The following is a 13,743-nucleotide window of genomic DNA, read 5'->3' as shown; positions in this document are numbered from 1 at the left end:
TCTCCGTGGCCTGCCTGGATGCAGCTATGAACTTTGACATGGCCTGCACAAGTAATTAAAAGAGTTAACAAAATGTTTATATACATGTTACAAAAATAAGACAAGGTAAAAGAGAGTACCTTGAAATGATCATGAACACCAGAGTGCTCAAATTCTTTCAAGGACATATCATAGCATGTAGCCACGTCCTCACTAGTTACAGCTTTTTCAAACCTCTCCCAAGCAAAGTCTTCATTCTCCAGGAGGTTCATAGGGGCCCTTTGAGGAGGTTGGGATGAGGTGGGAGCAGTGGTATTGGCAGGAGTGACATCAACGGGATCGACGAGTCAACATCAACAAATTGGATAGACGACTGGGAGGAAGGAAGATTAGACTTGGCAATCTCAGGCCTGGAAAATGCATGCTTTGCCTTCTTTCCTTGACAATTGGGAAGGTTTCCAAAATCCAACGTCTTGGATAAATGTTTTCTCTTGTCTCTAGTAGAAGGATGAGGCTAGGACTGAGCCTCAGGCCTGGTTGCCCCATCCATAACCTCTTTCCCTTTGTTCTCTTTCATAGTGGCCATCCCTAAAAGAAAGGTATAAAATGTTAGTCAAAAAATATATAAGTCAAATAATACCTAGGAAGTTTCTAAGTATAAGAAGAAAACTCATGTCTGCGAACTGTAATCTCGTGAGCAAGGGCTTCAACATTGGAGGGTCACTAATGAATGGAAGCTCCTGTCAGCGTATAGAGGAGCTCTGTGGACGCAGTCATGGTGGAATTTACTTAAGGAAGGTCGTCCAATAGCTACAAAAAGCAAGAGAGAGAAAGTAAGGTTAGATGATTGCAAACAAAAAGAAAAAACACTTCGAAAATAATAAGGTATAAATAACATACCTTCAGGACGAAGGTTGCCTAGTTTTCCAGTATATGGGGCAAATGTATCCCTGCTAACCTCAACAGGGTGCCCAGACCAAAAACCAGAGATAAAGAAAAACTCTGTCTTCCAGTTTCTGTCAGAAGTAACCAATGACTTGATCAATCAACAGTCCTTGCTCCCGGCTGTAAACTGATAAAAGCTAGGGGACTGATTAGTTTCCGAGGGTTTGTAACAATAGAGGAACTCGTCCATAGTAAGAGGACGATCCCCTTCAAACAGCTCACTCCACAAAACTTGCATAGCGACAACAAGTCTCCATGCATTAGGATTAAATTGACAAACTCCTAAACCTAACTTAGTAAGTAGTTCTTTAGCAAAAGCATTTAGAGGTAACCTAAGTCCCCCTAAAAGATAAAGCTCATAGATGCCTATCCCAAAACGGGTTGGCAACACCACTCCCCACGGACGGCTAACCTAGGGTTGAGGTTGTCTGGGATTTGAAACCAACTCCTAAGCAAAGCTAATCTCCTATCATCCGTCTTGGAGGGTATACCTACAATGTAACTATACACGGTTTCTACTTCGTCTACAGGAGGAGACGAAGGAACACTCGTCAAGGTGCCAGCCCCAGAAGTTGCCCTTGTCCTAAGATGTTCCTGAAGAACCTCAAGAGGGACCCCAAGAACACCAAAGGTGTATTCCTCGTCTATGGTGTTACCATTACTACTATTGCTACTAGAGCCACTATAACTAGAGTTATCATGGTACTCATCTATGGCTTTATCTACACTATTACTAGACGAGGAGACAACTACTTCAGACACTTTGAAATTTGAAGGAAAACCTAAGAATAAGGAAAAGGAAAATACTTGGCTTTAGACGGAGGAGGACTAAGGATGAGAAAACACTTCTAGATGAGGCGCTAAGACGAGGAGTGTTAAAGAAGAAAATCTCAAAAATGTGAGGGGTAGGAGAGGGATTCTACTATTTATAGGAAGTAGAATTTGGCATCTGAAACAACGTGACCAACCAAAAGATGACATGTGGCATACTCCTCGAAAATATAAATCGACAAGACTAGTCACTAGTAAAATCATGACACATGGCGTATCTGACTCCTGACATAAAGACGCGCATCCCAAAAAAAGGGGGGGGGGTGACGTTATGCTATATGAACCCTTAGATGACTCCTGGACAAAGGGGCAGCTAATGGTGAACTAAAAGTTGATTAAAAAGTTGAACTCCAATCTCGTCCATAAGAGCTGTCCAGACCAAGAGTTGACCAAGCCAAACGAAACAGTTGTCCATAAGCTGGTGGGTCGTCCATGGGCCTATGGTTGTCTATGAGGATTGTACCAAGATGATCCCCAACATAAACTCCAAGAGAAGTTTTATCTACACAAATTAGTAAATTGGGCCACGTGTTATTATTCTAAAGACGTAAATAAGGCTCCGCTTCATCTTCCTTTGTGAATACTTAAACTACCATTAACAGTTATAGAAGATGAATATACGATAACTCCCATAGCGGTTGTGGAAGTTGTCCAAGAACCCTCTAACCTCCTCAAATGCAGTGGAAGTTACATGTCAAATAACTGCTCCAAGAGCGGACTATATAAACACTCATTTACGACAAGAAAAGTTAAGTGTGAAACATTTCCCAAGAAGTTGGAACTCCATAATTTGAGAGAAAAACTAACTTAAGCATTGGAGGGTTCTTGACCGGTCCAGACCGGTCACCTTTGATCGTGTGTTTTCTTTTCAGGTCTTTTCAAGTGACTGCTAGATCATTGACGCCCAGAGCATTCAGCCTTCTGATTTCTTGTGATTATCAAAAACAAAGAAATTCAAGTTCGGCAACTAAGAGATATTTTGGGATAGACTCAAGCCCAAAAATTAAGAGATTTATTTTGATAAATCCAAGAGAACATTTTTCTAAGATAAAAACATAGTTGTACAATATAGAAAAAATAAACCCTATTGATAAGTTTTAATGATATAAAAATATATTTCAACTAAGATTTTATTTTAACTACTAGGACTTAGTTTATACATGATTTTATTTTTTATTTTTATTTCTATCATTTTTTTTCCTTCTTTTCTTGGGATTTTTTTTTTTGTCCTAATAATTTTATTTATCCTGATATATACATAATTTATTTGAAATCAAAATAAAAAATAATGATTGAATTGTTTAGTGTTTAACTCTTCGTTTGTTTCGATGTAAAATATTTTCAAGAAAATATTTTCCAATTTTACAGTGTTTGTTTTGCAGTAAAATATTTGGTCAAAAGTAAAATATTTTTCAGTCAACCAAATCAACATAAGCAAATTTATGTAAAATATTTTACACTTAAAATTTTGGTAAAACATTTTACATTTGCTCGCTCCTTTGTACGCCCCCCCCCCCCCAATACTTATCACTCTCTTTTACTCCCACAGTTACTTTATGCTTAAACTCTCCCAAATTAGCTCTCTCCAAAAAAAACCCAGCCACCTCCGGTCCCCTCTCCCACCAATCCCAGGCTCCAAGGTTTGAGGCACCACTGGCCAGCTTCAGCTTCTACCTGGTGTTGCCCATCGCCGGTGATAACTCTCCCTTTCACTCTCAAGTTCTCTCTTCTCACAAACCAAAGCCACCAAGGAGCTCATCACTCGTAGGTTCATCGGGGCTCTTGCCATTCTCTCTTACCCATCTCGAACAGACAAAGAAAGTCACAAAGAGGCTTCTTGAGAGGTGTGATGCTGGTGGTGGTCAAGGTAGCTTTTCGGCACGATCTGGTAGCAGCGGTCAAAGGTGGTGTTGTGATAGAGATCTGGGTCTTTGCGAGTTGGTTTTTTTTTTTTTCTTCCTAAAATAGAGATCCGATGATAGTATTTGGGTTTGTTTCGTTGGTCTTGGGTGTTTGGGTTGTTGATAACAGTGGCCAATTGGATGGGATAATAGTGGGTAGGTGAATGATGGTGGCCGATTAGATGAGATTATGGTGGGTAGGTAGATTATAGATGATAGTGAGTGTGGTGGCTGGATTTGTGACTGTTGGTGGCTGCTGGCTTTGCAATAGTTGGTGGTGGCTGGGTATGGAGTGGTTGGTGGATGACAATAATTGTGTTGGCTAGGTTTGGGGTGGCTAGCTTTGCAATGGTTATTGGTGGCTATATATGTGGTGGTTGGGTTTGTGATGGCTGGCTTTGCAATGGTTAGTGGTGGCTGGTTTATGTTTGCATTTTCAAAATGTTTAGGCTATAGCAAACTCTTGCCAAACGCTTGAAAATGAAAATATTTTACAGTAAAATATTTTACTTTGAAACAAACGAAGTGTAACTTACTATTTTGTTCTTTTGCCTTTTCAATTTACGAATCATTCACATTACACAGTACTAGCACAATGCATAGAGTAAACCAAAATCATACCGAATGATGCAGAAAAAGAACTTTCATTGTTGATATGAAATTAAGCCATGCATAAAATAGAGTAGCACAAGAAACGTGGTTGAACTTGAAAACTTACGTCGATGGAGAAAAGTGGAGTACAATTCCCTGTATAATAATGAACCCAATATAACCTATCTATAAAAGGCTTAACTCTAAATTAATAACTATAGTTAATAAGCTTGTAATACAAGTAGTATTCTTAGCTTGCACACCAAGCATGATTAAGCTTGGGCCTAGACTATAAAGTGAATATGTATTCCCTAAGATTATACAATATGAATTTTCATTCCTTGCATCTCTAATGAAATCTTACTTGAATTTGGAATGAAATTGCACCATCACTGACTATAATTGTGTGCCCACCAGAAGGCAAGAGACTATAACCATTGTAGTCTACAATGGCCAAGCTCTGGCAAACACTGAATGTAAACTGAATCTTTTTACCCGTCCCAGCTGCCACAAAAACCCTCTGGAAGCCAATCAACTGCTTAAAATGAGTTCCAACAATACCATCTGGGGGCTGGGAGTAAACCAAGATAACTTCATTTCGATCTCTATTACCACATTTTTTAATTCAATTTCAAAACCAATTTTGTTTTGACATTTTAAATCATCTACTAAAACTGCGGAGCAGCTAGGCTTGAAGGTTTCATTTTTATACAATAGGTCACGGCAGTGTTGAAATCTGTTCAATTTTATCGGCTGTGAAGTTTGCAAGGCTGTTAGCGTATAATTGAATTTTGTGTAGCTGAGGCCATAACCAAAAGGGAAGACAGTGGAGCCATTGAAGAATTTATATGTTCGACCTGGATAGCCATGGGTATCATCTGGCCTCAACTGCATGGATGTTAAGGGTAGCTTGTTAACATATTCGGCTTCATACCAAGTAAGGGGTAATCTTCCTCCTGAAAACATAGTAGAATGTGTGAATTAATATTTACTTGACATTTATAAAGATAAAGGAGAAAATCCTAGTAAAAATTATAATAATTAATCCCCAACAAAAGAAATTAACACGATATAGAGTTGATGCAAAATCATGAAAGATAAAAGATATGCATTGGTAATAAGGAATCAAATTAGATGTTACCTGGATTGTATTTTCCAAAAACAACATCTGCAATGGCTTCACCACCTTCCTCTCCCGGATATCCAACCCACAAGATGGCTTGGATTTTGGGGTTATTCTTAGCAAAGGAGATATCAATACCTCCGGCGGACATGATTACAAGAACTACCGGGCCTTTTGCAGCATCAGCAACCTGGTTGATAAGATCAGTTTGTTTTCCAGGAAGGAGGAGATCCACCCTATCTAAGCTCTCTGCCTCAATTGATAAATCTATCCCCGCAACAATTATAGTGGCATCAGCGATTTTGGTAGATTCCACAGCTGGGAGTATCAAGCTCTCATCGTTGCATTTAACATCCGGACATCCTGCTTCATAGTTCACTCTTCCATAACTAGAAAAGCCATCAATTGGAGAAGTGTATCGACATGGAGTACCTGCAATTTTTGAGTCAAATGCATAGTTTCCAATCGTTGCAAGGGTAGCATTAGCATGTGGTCCAACCACTGCTAGGGTTTTGAACTTTTCAGTTGTCAATGGCAAAGTTTCATTGTCATTCATCAAAAGAACAACTCCCTCCCTCGCTGCTTCTGTTGCTAACTCGATGTTTGTGTTAGAGCACAAATCATTTCTACCGAGAGAATTGAATTTAGGGTTTCCATCAAATAACCCTAGCCTCATAAGCACAACATAGAGGTATTCTATTGATTGGTGATTGGTCTACAACCGCCTCTCCAACCTTCCCTTGTTTCACAGCATTTTCAACATTGTTTGTGTCGAATACTCCACAATCCAAGTTCAAACCTAAACGAAGAAGAAATTAAATGTCGGTGAACAGAAAAGAAAACGAGGAAATTGAAAAGGAAAAAAAAGAAAAAGAAAGAAATTAATAGGTAACTTGCCTGCTTGTAGTGTATATGCTACTGCAGTTTCATTGTCAACGTCTAGCCATTTGTGGTCATTAACCATTACTTCAATAGAATCACAATCTGCAACTATATACCTGGAAAATATTGTAATGTTGGTCATATAAAAATGGCTTCCTAATTAAATTTTAGTATATTGAGATTAGAGTTTAGATAGTACCCATGAAGATTCAATTCTTCTCTATCGGTTTGCCGCAAGAGTTTGTGATCAGCACAAGCAGGTATGCTATTAACACGATTATAAGAGCACATGACACTACTAACATCACCCTTTTTAATACACATTTGGAAGGGCCGGTTAAATGTCTCTTCCATATCTTGTTCCATCACCTTCAAAAAACAATTAATAAATACTTTGCTTTAATGTATATCAACTTTAGAATTAGGATTGCCACAGTGTAGTTACCCAAGCATCAAACCTGTAGCGCTCAATTCCAAACCAATTGTCAACATCATAGGTAGTAAAGTGCTTGCAAGATGCAGAAACTTTAAGTGGTCTAGAGTCTAAATCCTTATAATGCTCGGTTCCCTCAACATCTTGCAAGCCTCTCACGTAATTCACGGCATAGGTGCCAACTACGAATGGATCTTTACCAGGTGTCTCAATGATTCTTCCCCATCTTGGATCCCTTGCTACGTTAATGGTTGGACTCTAAAATGTTAATCCAGCATGTCCTAAATTGTGCATTGCTCATGCTTCTGTAGAAACAGCCTGCAACCAATCTCATTATTAAGGACAAAGAGTGATCACTTTAAATTGTTAAGGATTATAAAATGATTATTTTAAATTGTAAGTACAAAAATCCTTAACATGTTAAATTTAAGAAACTAACCGTATATTTTTACCTTTTTTTTTCAACAAAATGCTCTCTAACAAACCCCCCCCTCCCCACCAAAATAATAAAATAAAATAAAATCATACCTGTCCAATTGTTTTCCACAATGACTCGTTGAATGAAGCTGTTGTGAGAATTGGCGTGGGAAAGCTGGTTGCATGTGGAATCGAATCATCAAAAACGGTACCTGGACCGACATTGGAGACACCATGGAGCCCCTCAGACCACCACTCATATTCTGGTAGCCCTAATCTTGGCACTCCATAAGCTCTATTACCTAGTTGTCGCACCTTTTCATACAGCGTCATTTGACTCACCAAATCTTTTGCTCGGACATTGTAGGAAAGTTTTTTTATCACAGAAGGGGAATATTGAGATATTCAATCCAAGTTTGGCATATCTAGAGGGATCACATATGTAGGTGATGTTGCTACCACTAGAGGGCACAGTATCATGACCTATTTTAGGGCCTCTTTTTCTAGCATCAATGGAGATGATATAGAAGAGAAAAGTGAGAAAGATACAAAGGAGAAAACTGAGTGTTTTGGCCATGGCTTTTCTTAGAAAGAATTATGTTGCATGTAATCCCTCCCATGAAAGTTGTTATATATAGAGGAAGGAAGATCTTATATCCACAAAAATGTTACCAATATTATCTTAAAAAATTTACAAATTGGCATGATAATTAAACAATGTAATCAATATAATAAATGAATTTTCAAATCTTTTTGTTTTTGGTGATTGGATGCAAAGATAGTAAGAATCATGTAGTAAAATTTGTAATAATCCCCTATCATCATTAAAAAAAAATGGTAAGTAATATGTGTTTAAAAGAGTTATAACTTACAAAGACTATAAAAGGAAAGTAAAATTATTTTTACACAGTTGACTTTAACAGCTTATCATACACGTCTCTATAGTTAGAAAACCCAAAAATTCATCTCAATTATAATGCCAACTCAGGGAAAAAAAAAAAAAGGCATAAGGCTATTACTATTTCCGTAATTAAGCATCTGTTTTATATCCAAAATTTGTCTTTTTGGTGGATATCTAATAGCCAAATTCATTTTTTTCATAAAATAATATAAATCACATTCAACATCCTCCCATGAGGCGCACTTCGGTTGAAATTTCCAAACCCAGTTGTTCTAATAATAATAATAATAATAATAATAACAATATTAATGACAAATCTCCCATTATTACTTCCTTATGTGTGTGTTTGTTTTTATTTTAAAAAAAAAAAGGTAATCATCTTGTATTGCGACTTGTGTATAGTATAATTTATCTTACTCTCTCCTAAAAATCATAATGGCTTTTAATTGGAATTTTTGGTGTATCTTTGTATTAGAATTCCATTCTCTCTTCCTTTTGTGTGTGTTTTTTTCTCACAAATAAAAATAACAAATTAGGGTGTATAGTGCATACTATGATAACCCGAATTCTTTTTTCCAAGCTAAAGACAATGATAGATGTCAAAACTCCTCTATCCCTCGTCATTATCATTTAAATTAATACCTATTATTGTCATAATGAAGAAAATTTCTCTCTATAAACATTTATGGTAGTCTAAGAGGGAAAAAAAAAATTGACAATGAAACCAAAATACGTTATTTTAATAAATGACTCCTCCTTTAATTGTCATTTTAATTCCCTTCTACCCATCCCCTTCTCCTCCTTTTCTACCCGTTTAAATCCATTTAATTATCACATTTTGATTCCCTTAAAGGCAAAGGTTTTGAAAAAGAGTATTTCATTATTTACTTATATTTATTTGAACAAAAATTCGTTATAGCACTTGAATTCTATAAAGATATTCTTTGAACTAAAATACATTATCTGGCCAAATTTTGATGGAAAATGAGAAAACGTGAAGAAATCAATCTTAATGAAAATCTTATATTTCTTTGTTGAACTAATTAGATCTTGCAACATCGAATTCAGCACCTTTCTATTTAGGTTCATTTCATTCATTCACACTTTGGTCGTTTTTTTTTTTCTTTTCCCTCTTTTCCTTGCATATACGATGTCCTTAGCTTTATATTTCTTCTAGATCTGGGCATTTATAAATGAACTATTTTAGGAAAGTTTAAATATCATTTTTATGAAAAAATATAAAAAACTGTAAAAAAAAAATTAGTTGTTTAATTCTTCTCTCATAAAAATATATCAGTTAACTTTTTCTTATATCAATCTCAACTGCACTTTGTTTTTCCATTATTTAATTTATGCTTGTACTTTGATATATTGATTTTCCCATTATATAATTGAATCTTTTTTCCCCTTTAGTTATCTGTTTAGGAGTAATTATTTAGAGTTGGGTTAGCATTTAGGCTCCGTTTGGGAGGAGGGAATGGAATGGAATGGAATAAAAGGAATATTTTTAGAATATTCTTCCTTCCTCTTGTTTGGGAGTTTTAACGGAAGGAATGGAATGTCCATTCCCTCGTTTGGGAGTTTAAGTGGGAGGGAATGGAATGGTTAGGAGGGAATGCTCATTCCTCCCTTTTCCCTCAAAACCTCAAATTTTTGTTCCCTTCAAAATTGAGAGGAATGGGAGGGAATGAATTTAGGTTTAATGAAATTTTTGTTAAAGCCCTAAAATACCCCTTTAATATCAACCTTTTTTTCTCATTCAGCCGTAAGAAAAATAAAGCTATAATTCTTGCACAATATTGTCCGTCCTCTACAAAGTGAAGCTGCTGCCGCTGGTCTTTTTTTTTTTTTTTTTTTTTTTTTTTTTGTCTGCTGCAATTTTCAGATATTGCTCAAACTAAGTATGTCTATCTTTTTCTTTTTTCTTTTTGGTTGTTTGCTAGTCTTTTTTTTTTTTTTTTTTTTAATTTTTATGAACTATTTGCTAGTGATTCATGAGAGTGATATATAGTGTTTTTGTACACCTAAAAACCAAAACAAACTACATTCTGTACAACTAAAAACCTTGAAAGTGAAAAGAAATGAAAATTGCCGTTACCTGTACAGCTAAAAAAAATTGTATTTAGAAATTTGAAAGTAGGAATTGCTGGAAAACTCAAATTTGCTTTTTACTCTGTTTCCTCTTTGATTCTTCTGTTATTTACGAAGCAAGTGGTGTGTTACGTACACTTGCAGTTTTAAGTCAACCATCCAATTAGTTAATAGCTCCAAGGCTTCACCACGTGTATGGTTAAGAGGAAATGTCTACAAAAGCTAGTGTAAAAGTTTAGACAAAAGATAGGTGTGTGGTTAAGAAAAAAACCAAGAGAAAAAAAATTTAAATGAGAAGAAACTAGAAAGTAATGCACTGTTGCAGGAAATCATACACTGAGTTAGCATAGAAATTTATTTTTTTACTATTAATGCTGAACATGAAAATGATTCAGCCTAAGACCGAGTAACATGACTCTGCCCAAATTCAAATCAAGGCATTTCATTGAATATATTCTTAGTCAAAAATAATTCAAACAAATTTATTGCCCACTACTTATTCATGAAATCACAACAGAATTCTTGCAATGCAAATAACAAAACCAATATCAGACCAAGATAGTTCTCTTTTCTATCCATCAATCTATGTTATAATTTATCAACGTCAATTCCCTTTCTGTCTAAACAAAATATATACATAATATATTTTATGCATTTGTTTACAACTTATTAAGATGTTAAAGCTAGTGTACAAGGACAGGGTGTGTGGTTAAGAAAAAAACAAGAGTAAAAAAAATTTAGAATGAGAAGAAAATAAAATGAAAAGTATTTTAATTAAAATAATAGTAGTTTAGAACTTTAATAAGTTGGAGTAGATTATTTTTAATATAAATATTTTTATGCCTGAGGCCTACATATTTTTTATGGAAAATCCAACATATAAAGAGATGTTCTTTGGTTGCCCAGATCATGAGCGCAAATGTGTCTTATTGACACTGATGTCTAGGCCTAAAAATTTAAAAAAGTGTGGGATTTTTAGGCCAACCTTAGTTTTGGAATGGATTATGTTATTTTGTTTTGTTTTGGTATGACTCATTACCAGAGTTTTTTTTTTTTTTTAAAGATATTTGTTTGCATTGTTAGACAATATTTATTTTGTTGAGAATAAATATGTGATGCGTGAATTGCTTTACAACATAGAAATATACATAACTTGTTTTTTAGCTACAATAATTTTTTTTTTCCTTAATGAAATTAGGAGATGGAGATGTATTAAATTATCAAATCCATTGTAAAGCATACCAGCCAAAAAAGATCCAATCTAAAACTAGCAGCCCCTAAAAAAAATTTGCAAATTGAAATAAAGAAATTGTACTATTGTTAATTTTTCATGTCATTATCTTCATCTGTTAAATTATTGATTAGCGTGATACAATCTATTCACCTTAACAAAACAATATTGTAATTCAATAATCTAACACATACCCAATTGTGGCTAATTAGTTTCACATTATCCACTAAATACTAAGCATTTCAAAGCAATTATAAGTTCTCATTGATTATTTTTTATGTTCTTTAAAATGAGGGGTATAATAGTAATGTTATTATAAAATGATTCCATTCCATTCCTTCCAATGTCACTTCCAAACAGTGTTACTTACTTTCCATTCCATTCCATTCCTTTATTTTATAACATCCAAACAAGATTTTTAAATCACATTCCATTCCATTCCTTTCCCTACTAAATCCATTCCATTCTATTCCATTCCTTTAATGATCATTCCATTCCATTCCATTCCTCTATAAACTCCCAAACGGACCCTTAGTGTGCTGCAACCAGTGGCAAAGCTAGGGGATTAATTATAGAATATTCCCGGAGTACTATAAATGCATACTCCTCATTCTCACATAATTGTAAGTCTCACTAATTAAATTTATGGTGAGACCTACAATTCATGTGGGGGGGGGGGGGAGTACTCATTTACCTCCAGAGTATTTAATAATTTTCCAAGCTAGGGAGCATGGAGAAGCCAAGTGCCCCTAGCTTTTTCATATCTCCATTAATGACTAGGAAAAAATTACAATTTAAATGAAAACCTCCTTCGTGGCCCCCCTCAAATTTTGGGATTTTGCCTCCTCAAAATTTAACTTTTCAAAAACCTGAAAATTTAAAACTTGGAGCTTAGAATTTTATTACTGGTCCTTAAACCGTTCAGAAAACCCCACAAAAATTATAATAATTAAATTGGTATAACAAACCCACAAAAAAATATTATCCACATTTGGCCCATTCATTAGTTGTGGCCCTCCCAATATCAAAATATAGAACCCTTTCTCTTCCTTGACAAATCCCATTTTACCGATATAAAAAAATGGCTAATTACAATTTACCCACCTAAAATTTGGCCAAAATTTAAGTTGCTTACTCGTGATTTGAAATTTTTTATTTTACCTACCTAAGGTTAGCTTAGTTAGGGTTCTGTTACCCACCTCTATTACAAATGTGGCTAAATATATAATTTTTCTCTCTTTAATGTCTCTCTCCTCTCAAAACATAAAAAATATAAAAGATTAAGAGAAAGCAAGGTCAAAAAGTTAGGGTTTTATAAAATTTAAAAACAAACATTGCCACTACCATAGAAACTTCTGTCGAGAATTATCTACCACTGTTGTTTAATTTTTATTTTTCCTACCTTTGTTCTTCTAAATTTTAGTATCTATTTTGAAAATTTTGGAACTCAAGTAGTCTAATTATTGCTGTCAAAGAACTATTTCTTGCAATCTTAGGCAATAAAATCCAATGTCAGCAAACTTAGGCATCATCCCATGAATACAGCAAAAACCTAAAGTTGATTAGTATTGTGTTTTTGCCAAGTTCCGTGACTATACATAATAATTACAAGTCCAACTGCACCTAAGTCTTCCTTTAGTCAAAACTCATCACCCAAACCCACCATTAATGAACCCCAAAAACCAAACACACAAACCTAGCCTTCTTCTCATATGAGCCATGGAGTGGATGGGTATTTTTTGGATTTTTTTATTTGCCTTTGAATTATTGTTATATATTACTGAAAACTCGAATTTGTGTATAAACACAAGAGCTTTTTTAGACTCCCAAATTAAAATTACGGCTAGATTGCTTTTACTCTAACTTATCTAAGTGCGGAACAAGAGTAAAAAAAACGCAATCACCCAAACTACACTAATGCATAAGCATGAACAATAAACAATAAAAGAAAAGCATAAGAGTAAGGGAAGAGAGATGAAAACACAAGATAACACCAAGATGTGTTATCGAAGAGGAAACCGAAGAACTCGGTGAAAAACCTTTTCGTGACCCTCCAAGTTGAAATCGATCCACTAGAGAATAAAGTTAGAGTGCATAAATAACAAAAGACCCTCCAAGCCTAGTCTACCCAATGTACTTGAGTCCTCCAAACTCTTGCTACCAACAGACTTCTCGGAAACATGTCTTCTTTGACTTTTTGGATCCCGTAATACACTCGATTGCATCCGCCAAGCCTCACCAGCTTCTTTTGGCAAATCCCAAAGTTTCCTAAGCTCTAAAACATTCTCTACACTATGAAAAGGTGTGGGTTGTGTTTAGGTACAAATCTCCTCTTAAGGTATGGCAATGGGAGAGGGAAGGAGAAGAGACTACAATAATTTCTTACTAAAGATGAGTAGCTCTCTCTCTAAATGATGG

At 35.2% G+C, this 13,743-nt stretch overlaps 1 pseudogene; it reads right to left on the bottom strand.

Moving 5' to 3' along the window:
- Nucleotides 1–493: 493 nt before the first annotated feature.
- LOC115980910 lies at nt 494–7,574 on the bottom strand (annotated as a pseudogene).
- Between the last annotated feature and the right edge of the window lie 6,169 nt (nt 7,575–13,743).

This window comes from Quercus lobata, chromosome 3 (genome assembly GCF_001633185.2).
Source record: "Quercus lobata isolate SW786 chromosome 3, ValleyOak3.0 Primary Assembly, whole genome shotgun sequence".
NCBI classification, from domain to species: domain Eukaryota; kingdom Viridiplantae; phylum Streptophyta; class Magnoliopsida; order Fagales; family Fagaceae; genus Quercus; species Quercus lobata.
This window is presented reverse-complemented; position numbering and strand designations above follow the sequence as displayed.